Genomic DNA, 13,682 nt, shown 5'->3' with positions numbered 1-13,682 from the left:
ACCTGAGTTGTCTAACCAAGGCAACAACAAGACACCAAAGTACGGCTGGGCACTTACAAACAATGGTGCTTTTAAAAACTTTTGGGGACATCCGAGTGGATCTACAGCTCAACGAACAAGCGCGCAGGGCAACGAAGCTGCACAATGAAAAGGTATTGTATTCTTCCCCTGCAATTCTCTGAATAAAAATGTCAATTTCAAGGTGACGCAACGCCTGGTTATACTGCGTTTCTGTCTAAATGTATAGTGTCTAGAGCCATGGCATCATAATGATGGTAATAAGAGGTGGATTAATTCGGGTGGGACTGTGTAGGACTTCACTGAAGGCCCAGGCCCCAGAACCACGGCACACTACTGCCATAACATCAGGATGTAACAGTGCTTGCCAGCCTCTCTTACAGGGCAACATCTGTGATGGGAATATAGTGACTGAAATGACATGAAAATACAAAAGCATTGTGTGATACTTTGCATTGCTATTGAATTATTATTAGTTCATCTTTATGATCAGCAAAGCAGCCATAAAAGTTAAACTGTGAGACGTGTAAAGGAAGTTGTATAAAAATCAGCTGAATACAATAACTTCGGTGTTACCTGAGCAGATCACCTTTAATGGAGTCACCAAAGTTAGCCCTGTGCCTCAACCACAGTCCCTGAGCGCAGGCTCAGTGTAACGGCGTTCTTCTGTTGAAGGAGGAGCGGACCAAAATGCAGCGTGGTGGTTACTCATGTTTATTGACGAAAAATGACTAGACCTGAAATAACTGAAATGTACAAAAAAAAACAAAAAAAAAAAACAAGACGGAACCGTGAAAAAAAAAAAAAAAAAAAAACTCTACAGCCTATCTGGTGAATATAAACACAGGAACAATCACCCACGAAACACTCAAAGAATATGGCTGCCTAAATATGGTTCCCAATCCGAGACAATGATAATCACCTGACTCTGATTGAGAACCGCCTCAGGCAGCCATAGACTACGCTATACACCCCACAAAACACACCACAATAAGCCCATGTCACACCCTGGCCTGACCCAATAAATGAAGATAAACATAATATATTTTTACCAGGGCGTGACACTCAGGTTGTCACGACAAGCCTACAAGTCCAACCAAGTCATCTTTGGACACTAATTTTCTCTCCCCAATGAAAACGTGTTCCTGAATTCTTGCCCACTCCCAGTGTGTTCCGGTACTTTTGACGGGAAAACAAAATCAATAACCAAATCAAACCTTGATAAGAATCATAAAAGCGACAAACCATCAGTCCAAAAGGCCTACAGTGAAGGATGAACAATATCAGTGTCCTCTATAGGTAGATTGACTTCTCACCACTGTTTGAGAGGAATCACCTGATGAGTCATGACTTTTGGGTGTCTTTGTCACTCCGTGGTAAAGTTTCCCCTAGGTACAGATCTAGGATCAGCTTCCCCATACCCTTAACCATTAGTGGGGGAAATGCAAAAAAGAAAGAAAGTAGCCTCTCATCACAAATCTTGGATCAGATTACCCTACTCACAATCCTAACATAAACAATGGGTGGTAAAATAAATATCTGATCCTGTCATAGACTTCGTTATTGTCAACAGAAAACAGGCATTTGGCACATACCCCAGGAAGTAAGAAGGACAAAGCAGAGGCCATAGCCTGTTTATCAGATGGTCTCAGGTTATAGAATCCATCTTGACACTTTGTTTCTCTGCATTTCGCAAAACAATCAGGAAAGTCTGTGACATTCCAACTCAGGAAGAATGAAAAACATGATATTTTCTATTGAAATGACAGTTGATTTCATCTGATGATTGGATATGCAAAACATATTAAGCCATTTTCAAATGGGATTAGAAGTTGAATAGGATCTATTAGTCTCTAGGGTTACAAAAATTTGATGTGAAGTTGTGTTTGTTATTTCACAAATAAAGAAAACGCCATTTGGAATAATGACTTGTTCAAAACCTATTTTTATCTAGATAAACTTTATCTAAGTTAAGTTCCTTGGCGTACACATCACGGACAAACTGAAATGGTCCACCCACACAGACAGTCTTGTGGGGTATGCATGGTGTCCGAGCTGTGTGCCAGTAGTTTAGACAGACAGCTCGGTGCATTCAACATGTCAGTACCTCTCATAAATAAAAGCTGTGATGAAATCAATCTCTCCTCCACTTGTAGAATATGTGACTTGCATAAGATTTGGTAGATCATTGCTTTATGTGTAGAGCATACATAATGTACAAAGCACAAAAACTTGCAAAAAAAAGTTGTTAAACTTGACTCATCACCAACTTATTCTACAGAACCTACTCGCCCAAAAAGAAAGAAAAATAGCACCACTTCAAGTGAAGTATGTACAAATGGAACACGTAGACAGGCCTTGTCCAGCTTATAGTTATACAATTAAACAAGTTAGTGTGAGCAAAGCTTTAACATCACACAATTACTGCATCTGATACTACATTTAACTGTACATCCGAGTGTTCCATTGGTTCTAATATACATCTGACACAGTTGTAATATTACATTATATAATTCCACAAAATTACAGCACAACTTTTCAAAAGCCAAACCATCAATTAAATGAAAGTAAAACTTAAGGAAATTACCAAAGACTATTTCTGACTACAGATGTTTTATATATGGATTCTGTGTTCAGTGTGTGTGTGAGACTGATGTGTGTTACAGTCTTGGGAAGTTTCCGTTTGTTATTTCTGTTGCTGTCCTCTTCAGCTCCTAAAAACACATGAGAAGAGAGAGGTTACACACACAAACACATTCCAAACAGTAGCAGTATGTTCCAGTGTGGTAGTGGTTGGATCTCTAGTTAGTCATTAATATGAGGACACCTTAAGTGACTTACTCTGATGTTACAGAAGTGCAGAGGTTTATCAAGCCTTCAGGAGACCTTTCCCAGAGTTCTCAGAGTCAGTGTCAGAAGCTAAAACAGAAATAAAACATCAATGTTAGAAAGAGACGGATTGCAAGATAATGAGTCCAGGTCAATTACCAAGTTCCTAATGCATGGTTCACAGTAAATAAAACCTTCCATATTAATTAAGCAGATACATCAATTCACATTAAGTTTGAACCAGCATCACAATCTACATGGAAAAGAGACAACCACATTCTAAAATGGATACAGTCAAACAAAACCAAAAAGTCTGATATTTTCAGAATAGTGAACAACATGAAGGTCCCCACTTACAGCTGGCTGGAACAAAGCCTGAAACAGAGATAAACGTTGTGTTATTATGGACTCTGATTTGGTGGAATATTACAAGAGAATATGTTTGACATTATTCTGAATCCTGTATTTCTACTGCAGACATCACACAACATGAGTGACAACGTGACACTTTATTTACATTAAACAGGTCAATTCAAACATACTTCTACCATCACTAACTAGAATCTACAATACTATTACGTGTAAACCAGTACTATGACTACTACTTTAAAGTAAATCACAGCTGATAATGTCTAAGATGACAGTGTATCCTACATATGACAATAGAAAGAGGTATTTCTCTCCTCACACCTTTCTTGCTCTTCTTCCAAATGATGACCCCAACAAAAACAACAACAACCAGGAGGAGAGGTACCAATCCTCCAATGATGAGGATAATGTTGGGGGCTGGGTCACCTGTAATCATCAGAACAGAGCATTCCGACTGCAGTGCTAGATAGAATTCATTTTAGATCAAAATGTACTAAGCAACATCAATAAAAATTCAGGCGGTCAATGAGAACATGTGGTCAGAAAGGTAGTGTTCCTGAGCAGGTGAGTAAACTTAAATTAGGAATATTTGGTAGGAGGGTTATGTATAGTGTATATATAAAAAAATATATATTTCTCCCACTTACCCCAGTTGATCTGGATCTCAAACTCAGTCAGAACCTTGATGAAGTCCTCCTTGATACCAGTGACCTGAACCACACACTGATACACTGTTCTTCCACTCCTCAGGCGTCACTTTTAGTTGGGTGCTTTTCTGGAAAGTTCCATCATCGTTTGAGAGAGTTTCTCCATTCTCCACATCTTCATGCTGTTCTTGCCCATGTTTCTGCCAGGACACCATGACTCCACTGGGGTAGAAACCTGTAGCGTGGCAGGTCACTGGAGAGGAGGGGGTCTTCTGGAGTAGAGACACTGAGGGAGGGACTGGAGAGAGAATGAAATAGAGAGGGGGAGGAAGAGAGACATACAGGCATAGTGATGAGATAAACAATTACAGGGAGCGGAACAGCAATAGATAAAAATAAATAAAAATAACTTGAATATGACATGCAGTACGGAAATGTAAATAAAAAAATACACAATATCATATCACTTTTCTGCCTGTAAATTCATATAATCTCCTGTGTCTCTGTACCTGTCCTCTGCAGAGTAGTCTTCCCATAGTCCAGGTACTTCTTCAGCCACTCAATGCAATCCTGGGTGAGGTAGCTTTTCTTGCTCTCAATGCTAGACAGGTCCATTTCCCACTTCATTTTGGAGAGGAGCCTGCGGGACTGAGGCAATCCATGTCGCTGTCTTCACGTCAAATGCCAGGTGGTCTTGTCCATCATATCCAATATGGTGAAACCCTTCTGTGAATCCTGTCTCATCATCCCATGTACAGCCATATATGTCCTGGATAATGAGTATGCCTGAGAGAGAGAGATTACATTAGAAACACTGACATGCAAACATGAACTTTCTTTACACAGCACTCACATTGAACACACACACACAAAACCATACAACTTCTGCATGGAGTAATTTAAATTATAGTAAAATGTAGTCACACAGTACGATCACACAGACTGGGGTCTCTGAAGCTAACCTCCTGTTTGATTGAAACGCTTCTGTGCTATCTCAATGTTGGTTTTGAAAACTCTCTGCACCGTACAGGTTCTCTGTGGTGCTATCCCAATACTGCTGGTCAAAAAACGTCTCCATCCAGCTCTGCTTGGGGACCTTCCTCTTCGTGATGCTGTCATAGTAGCTAATGACCTGATCATTCACCATCCCCATGTCCACAAACTCAGGGAAGGCTGGGATTTCTGAGGAGGTTGTGTAGGAGTAGCGCAGGGAATGTCTCACTGTAACAGAGAAGGTAATTTAAGGTACTGTACATGGAACGTTAATGAGTGTGCATATGCATGTTCTCGGCTAGGCTAAGTGAACGTCTGTGCCTCGCATACTCCCTTAAAAAGACCTTTGCTTGAAAAAAAAAAAAATGGGGGAAAAAGTGGCAATAGTACATTGTCCATCTTGAGACGCCATAGCCACTATACACTTGCTCAAAATGGTCTGAATTAAATCAATGATAACTCAAGAAATCTGTTGATTTTAATATTTTGCTGAGGAGATCTTAAATAAAGCAATTTTACAACAAAGATGTTTGGAGCAGTATTTCTCAAGTGAAAAAATGTGCATGAAAACAAGACTCATTGTTTTCATTCAAACACTTTATTGAAGAATCCCTACTGTTGACCAATCATAGACAAAAGGGTGTAGCCCTCACGTACAGAACATTGGCTTGCCTCAAAAAAAAATAGTGAACATGAAGACCTGAAAAATCACTTGCCGAAGCAAAAAACATCAAGATGTCATCATAATATATGCATAAACATTAGGATGGGAAGCATGCAGACCGCCTTTAAGAGAAGCAATAACAATGTCAGCGCTAGCCAACCTTCATTGATATTATGGCACCACTTTAACAAACACTACTAACCCCTCCTCAATCAATCAATAAAATAAAACAGTATTTTTGGAGTACCATCATACGCCGAAGACGTGGATGTTGAATATGGCAGCCCCCTGTACCTCTGGTTTAAATGAGGAAGACACATTTCTGTTGTACAACTGACTAGGTATCCCCCTTTCCCTTAAGTATGACATGCAAACATAGAGGTAAAAAAAAAAAATATATATATATACACACTATCCTAATGTAGGTGTCGGATTTTATTCATGTATTTGATCAAAACTATACAGAACCTATAAAGAAGGGCACTCAACATGTACAGCACTGACACAAACAACAGGTGGAAAGAAATTGATAATAGAAGTTTGTGGGAGCTGTGCTGTTAGATTTCAGTGCAGCCTTTGATATAATTGTTGATAACCTGTTTAAAAAAGTTGTTATGGCTTTTCAACTGCCATATCGTGGATTCAGAGTCATCTAATTGAACATATGTTTTTTAAAATTTGTATGTAAGCTTCTCTAATGTTAAACATGTAACGTTTGGTGTACCGCAGGGCAGTGCCCTTGGCACTTTTCATATTTTGTTTACCAATGGACCTGACACTGGCATTAAAACGAAGCCTGTGTGTCGATGTATGCTGAGGATTCAACCCTATATGTGTCAGCAACCACAGCTAGTGAAGTCACTGCAACCCTAAACAAAGAGTTTGTCAGTTTTAGAATGGGTGGCCAGTAGTCCTGAATATCTCTAAAACTAAGAGAATTGCATTTGGTACAAATCATTGCCTAAGTTCTAGACCTTAGCTGAATCTGGCAATGAATGGTGTGGCTGTTGAGCAAGTTCAGAAGACTAAATTACTTGGCGTTACCTTAGAATGTAAGCGGTCATGGTCAAAACATATATACACACACTGAACAAAAATATAAACCCAACATGTACAGTGATGGTCCCATGTTTCATGAGCTGAAATAAAAAGGTACCAGAAATGTTCCATATGCACAAGTGAGCATTTCTCCTTTGCCCAGATAATCCATCTACCTGACAGGTGTGGCATATCAAGAAGCTGAATAAACAGCATGAGCATTACAAATGACACCTTGTGCTGTGGACAATAAAAGGCATCTAAAATGTCCAGTTGTCACACAACACAATGCCAAAGAGGTCTCAGGTTGAGGGAGCTTGCAATTGGCATGATGACTACAGGAATGTCTACCAGAGAATTCAATGTTAATTTCTCTACCACAACGTCATTAGAGAATTTGGTAGTACGTCTAACCGGCCTCACAACCGCAGACCACGTGTAACCACACCAGCCCAGGACCTCCACATGCTTCTTCACCTACGGGATCGTCCGAGACCAGCCACCCAGACAGCTGATGAAACTGTGGGATTGCATAACTTAAGAATTTCTGCACAAACTGTCAGAAACCGTCTCAGGGAAGCTCATCTGCGTGCTCGTCGTCCTCATCAGGGTCTTGACCGAACTGCAGTTCGGTGTCGTAACCAACTTCAGCGGGCAAATGCTCACCTTCGATGGCCACTGGCACGCTGGAGAACTGTGCTCTTCACAGATAAATCTCGGCTTCAACTGTACCGGGCAGAGTGGGCAAACGGTTTGATTATGTTAACGTTGGGAACAGAGTGCCCCATGGTGGGTTATGGTATCGGCAGGAATAAATCGACTGCAATTTGAATACACAGCGATACCGTGATGACATTCTGAGGCACACTGTCGTGTCATTCATCCGCCGACCATCACGATAATGCACAGCATCATGCCGCAAGGATCTGCACACAATTCCTGGAAGCTGAAAATGTCCCAGTTCTTCCATGTCCTGCATACTCACCAGACATGTAATACATTGCACGTTTTTGGGATGCTCTGGATCCACATGTATGACAGCTTGTTCCAGTTCCCCCCAATATCCAGCAACTTTACACAGCCATTGAGGAGTGGGACAAGATTCCACAGGCCAAAATGAACAGCCTGTCGTGCTGCATCAGGCAAATGGTGGTCACACCAGATACTGATTGGTTTTCCAATCCACGCTGCCATCTGTATTCCCAGTTATGTGAAATCAATAGATTGTGGCCTAATGAATTTTTCAATTGACTGATTTCCTTATATGAACTGTAACTCAGTAAAATCTTTGAAATTGTTGCAGTTATATTTTTTTTCAGTGTAAAATCAATGATTGTAAACATGTCTGTCTGTAATAAAGAGACACTACACAAAGCAAGTCCTGCATGCATTAGTTTAATCTTATCTTGATTATTGTCCAGTCATATGGTCAAATGCTGAAAAGGACCTAGTTAAACTGCAGCTGGCCCAGAACAGAGCAACATATTTTGCTCTTCATTGTAATCAGAGGGCTAATATATCAATACTATGCATGCCAGTCTCGCTTGGCTAAGAGTTTTCTTGAACTTCCGGCGCCGACAGAGATGGCCGCCTCGCTTCGCATTCCTAGGAAACTATGCAGTTTTTTGTTTTTTTTTACGTGTTATTTCTTACATTAGTACCCCAGGTCATCTTAGGTTTCATTACATACAGTCGAGAAGAACTACTGAATATAAGAGCAGCGTCAAGTTACCATCAGTACGACCAAGAATATGACTTTCGCGAAGCGGATCCTGTGTTCTGCCTTTCACCCAGGAAACGGAATGGATCCCAGCCGGCGACCCAAAAAAACGACTTCGTAAAAGAGGGAAATGAGGCGGTCTTCTGGTCAGACTCCGGAGATGGGTACATCGTGCACCACTCCCTAGCATTCTTCTCGCCAATGTCCAGTCTCTTGACAACAAGGTTGATGAAATCCGAGCAAGGGTAGCATTCCAGAGGGACATCAGACTGTAACGTTCTTTGCTTCACGGAAACATGGCTCACTGGAGAGACGCTATCAGAGTCGGTGCAGCCAGCTGGTTTCTCCACGCATCGCGCCGACAGAAACAAACATCTTTCTGGTAAGAAGAGGGGCGGGGGTGTATGCCTTATGGCTAACGAGACGTGGTGTGATCACAGAAACATACAGGAACTGAAATCCTTCTGTTCACCTGATTTAGAATTCCTCACAATCAAATATCGACCGCATTATCTACCAAGAGAATTCTCTTCGATTATAATCACAGCCGTATATATATTCCCCCCCAAGCAGACACATCGATGACTGAACGAACTTTATTTGACTCTTTGCAAACTGGAATCCATACATCCTGAGGCTGCATTCATTGTACCTGGGCTACAAGGCTAATCTGAAAACAAGACTCCCTAAATTGTATCAGCATATCGATTGCGCAACCAGGGCTGGCAAAACCTTGGATCATTGTTATTCTAACTTCCGCGACGCATATAAGGCCCTGCCCCGCCCTCCTTTTGGAAAAGCTGACCACGACTCCATTTTGTTGATCCTTGCCTACAGACAGAAACTAAAACAAGAAGCTCCCACGCTGGGGTCTGTCCAATGCTGGTCCGACCAATCTGATTGCACACTCCAAGACTGCTTCCATCTCGTGGACTGGGATATGTTTCGTATTGCATCAGACAACAACATTGACGAATACGCTGATTCGGTGTGCGAGTTCATTAGAACGTGCGTTGAAGATGTCGTTCCCATAGCAACGATTAAAACATTCCCAAACCAGAAACCGTGAATTGATAGCAGCATTCGCGTGAAACTGAAAGCGCGAACCACTGCTTTTAATCAGGGCAAGGTGACTGGAAACATGACCGAATACAAACAGTGCAGCTATTCCCTCCGCAAGGCAATCAAACAAGCTAAGTGTCAGTATAGAGACAAAGTAGAATCTCAATTCAACGGCTCAGACACAAGAGGTATGTGGCAGGGTCTACAGTCAATCACGGATTACAAAAAGAAAACCAGCCCAGTCACGGACCAGGATGTCTTGCTCCCAGGCAGACTAAATAACTTTTTTTGCCCGCTTTGAGGACAATACAGTGCCACTGACACGGCCTGCAATGAAAACATGCGGACTCTCCTTCACTGCAGCCGAGGTGAGTAAAACATTTAAATGTGTTAACCCTCGCAAGGCTGCAGGCCCAGAAGGCATCCCCAGCCGCGCCCTCAGAGCATGCGCAGACCAGCTGGCTGGTGTGTTTACGGACATATTCAATCAATCCATATCTCAGTCTGCTGTTCCCACATACTTCAAGAGGGCCACCATTGTTCCTGTTCCCAAGAAAGCTAAGGTAACTGAAATAAATGACTACCGCCCGTAGCACTCACTTCCGTCATCATGAAGTGCTTTGAGAGACTAGTCAAGGACCATATCACCTCCACCCTACCTGACACCCTAGACCCAGTCCAATTTGCTTACCGCCCAAATAGGTCCACAGACGATGCAATCTCAACCACACTGCACACTGCCCTAACCCATCTGGACAAGAGGAATACCTATGTGAGAATGCTGTTCATCGACTACAGCTCGGCATTTAACACCAAGCTCGTCATCAAGCTCGAGACCCTGGGTCTCGACCCCGCCCTGTGCAACTGGGTACTGGACTTCCTGACGGGCCGCCCCCAGGTGGTGAGGGTAGGCAACAACATCTCCACCCCGCTGATCCTCAACACTGGGGCCCCACAAGGGTGCGTTCTGAGCCCTCTCCTGTACTCCCTGTTCACCCACGACTGCGTGGTCACGCACGCCTCCAACTCAATCATCAAGTTTGCGGACGACACAACAGTGGTAGGCTTGATTACCAACAACGACGAGACGGCCTACAGGGAGGAGGTGAAGGCCCTCGGAGTGTGGTGTCAGGAAAATAACCTCACACTCAACGTCAACAAAACTAAGGAGATGATCGTGGACTTCATGACACAGCAGAGGGTAGTAAGTTAAGTTCCTCGGCATACACATCACAGACAAACTGAATTGGTCCACCCACACAGACAGCATCGTGAAGAAGGCGCAGCACCGCCTCTTCAACCTCAGGAGGCTGAAGAAATTCGGCTTGTCACCAAAAGCACTCACAAACTTCTACAGATGCACAATCGAGAGCATCACCGCCTGGTACGGCAACTGCTCCGCCCACAACCGTAAGGCTCTCCAGAGGGTAGTGAGGTCTGCACAACGCATCACCGGGGGCAAACTACCTGCCCTCCAGGACACCTACACCACCCGATGTTACAGGAAGGCCATAAAGATCATCAAGGACAACAACGACCCGAGCCACTGCCTGTTCACCCCGCTATCATCCAGAAGGCGAGGTCAGTACAGGTGCATCAAAGCTGGGACCGAGAGACTGAAAAACAGCTTCTATCTCAAGGCCATCAGACTGTTAAACAGCAACCACTAACATTGAGTGGCTGCTGCCAACACACTGACTCAACTCCAGCCACTTTAATAATGGGAATTGATGGGAAATGATGTAAAATATATCACTAGCCACTTTAAACAATGCTACCTAATATAATGTTTACATACCCTACATTATCCATCTCATATGTATACATATATACTGTACTCTATATAATCTACTGCATCTTTATGTAATACATGTATCACTAGCCACTTTAACTATGCCACTTTGTTTACATACTCATCTCATATGTATATACTGTACTCGATACCATCTACTGTATCTTGCCTATGCTGCTCTGTACCATCACTCATTCATATATCTGTATGTACATATTCTTTATCCCCTTACACTTGTGTGTATAAGACAGTAGTTTTGGAATTGTTAGATTACTTGTTGGTTATTACTGCATTGTCGGAACTAGAAGCACAAGCATTTCGCTACACTTGCATTAACATCTGCTAACCATGTGTATGTGACAAATAAAATTTGATTTGAGTTGTGGAAAGACGACACATCAGTTCTTGTTTTTATAAGGAGCAATGTGTTGAAAATTCCAAATTGTTTGCATAGTTAAATCACACAGCACTGACACACCCCACCAGGGGTCTTTTCACAGTCCCCAGGTCCAGAACCAATTCAAGGAAACATACAGTATTATACAGAGCTACGATTGCATGAAACTCCAATCTCATTAAGGCATGTGAATACCAAACCTGGTTTAAAAAATAAATAAAATAGCAACTTCACCCATGTGACCTACTTTTTCTGTGCATGTACTGACATGTTATTGTAACTGATGTGTGTAACACATACATGTAAAACAACATGCAGTGTGGATGTAAATTGTAAAGTATTTTGTCTGTAATGTCTTTTTCGTTATGTGTCGGGTCCCCAGTAAGACTTGCTGTCGCCATTGGCATCGGCTCGTGGGAATCCTAATTAAATCTAAAACATCAACAACAAGAACACATTTTACAACTTTTGAAGGCCCTCGGAATCAATTACAGTGGGGTCTCAAATGACTATTGCTTGTTCGAATAGTAGAATACTCAAGGTGCAATTTCGAAATGTGGTTGTGCATCAACAGTTCTCTTGTTATGGCAGTCCCTGATAGTCACTCAATTAGCCCATGTCCAGCCCATTGATTCGTGACCACAGCAAAGTTGCCCATCCCAGGCCTATAGTAACATAGACTGCGCGTCACCAAACACCAGGGCAAACTATATACAATAATGTGGAAATCACTGACCTGATAAAGCTCCATGAATACAAAAGAGGAGAATAAAATGTCTTCATGGCGCCGATGAGTCTGGTTTTCATGAACGTTTTCCGAATCCGGGAACAGTTTGTATCTACATCAGTAATGTAGCCAATTTAAACTGTATTACAATTTAAATTGCCTACATTACTGATTTGTTCCACCAAACCTCAGCACTGCTAAGGACACAACCAGTGAAAATGTGTTTGTCCTGGCTACCGCCAATTTATACCGCTCTTCTGTTTACCTTATTAATTGTAGGAACCCAATAGGAAATCATAAAGATACTTCGTCACCAAATACCAGGAGGACAAACGTATTCAAGGTTATGGTCGAAATTGAAAGTAAAGTCATGTCACTGTTGATGTTCAAAAACGGTTGGCAAAGGGTAAAAGGACTATAGGGTGACCGAGGGATGACTGAAAATTGACTTAAATTAGGTTCAAAGCAAAGCCATGTTCAAATTGTACCCTACTCTGTTTCTGCTTACTTTTTGAGATAGCATATGCCTCGTTCAAAACAACAGTGAAACCGCCGAGTTCCCCCGAGTTCCCTGTTGTCTTGAACACTCGAAAGTCGGCGATTTCCGAGTTTCCAGATTTGCACGCACAAAAACACCGCTGCTGTTTCCATACACACCATGTGACCACCCTGAGCGAAATAACCAACTTCGCCATGGTGTTCGTTGGACAAAGCCTATGGGGAAAATGAATGACGTTTATGTAAGGATAAATGCCGGAAATAAATGATGTGGTAAACACAGGCATTAAGAGATATTACGTTCTGTTCTATGAGATTATATTTATTAACTAACATAGCCTAACTTTGTGAATTTTGAATAATTTATCTAATACAAAAAAGCACACAACTGCTTCATAATTCATAAAGGTCATGTTAACCGTGTAACGAGTGCGCTGAGAGTCGGGAAGCAAGTTCAGGGAGTGAAACATTTAATTAATAAATTAACAAAACACGAACAGCGCACCGACATGAAACAGGTACAGAAACAATGACTACTGGGGAAGAAACCAAAGGTAGTGACAAACTCAGCAAAACAATAAACGTCCTCTCACTGTCAACTGCGTTTATTTTCAGCAAACTTAACATGTGTAAATATTTGTATGAACAAAACAAGATTCAACAACTGAGACATAAACTGAACAAGTTCCACAGACATGTGACTAACAGAAATTGAATAATTTGTCCCTGAACAAAGGAGGGGGGGGTCAAAATAAAAAATAACATTCACTATCTGGTGTGGCCACAAGCTGAATTAAGTACTGCAGTGCATCTCCTCCTCATGGACTGCACCAGATTTGCCAGTTCTTGCTGTGAGATGCTACCCCACTCTTCCACCAAGGCACCTGCAAATTCCCGGACATTTCTGGGGGGGAATGGCCCTAGCCCT

General features: G+C 42.1%; 1 pseudogene; it reads right to left on the bottom strand.

The window, feature by feature from the left end:
- Positions 1 to 711: 711 nt before the first annotated feature.
- LOC135549962 (class I histocompatibility antigen, F10 alpha chain-like) lies at positions 712 to 12,783 on the bottom strand (annotated as a pseudogene).
- Positions 12,784 to 13,682: the final 899 nt, after the last annotated feature.

This window comes from Oncorhynchus masou, chromosome 12 (genome assembly GCF_036934945.1).
Source record: "Oncorhynchus masou masou isolate Uvic2021 chromosome 12, UVic_Omas_1.1, whole genome shotgun sequence".
Lineage (NCBI taxonomy): Eukaryota > Metazoa > Chordata > Actinopteri > Salmoniformes > Salmonidae > Oncorhynchus > Oncorhynchus masou.
The sequence above is the reverse complement of the archived record's forward strand: the minus strand, read 5'-3'. Positions and strand labels throughout refer to the sequence as shown.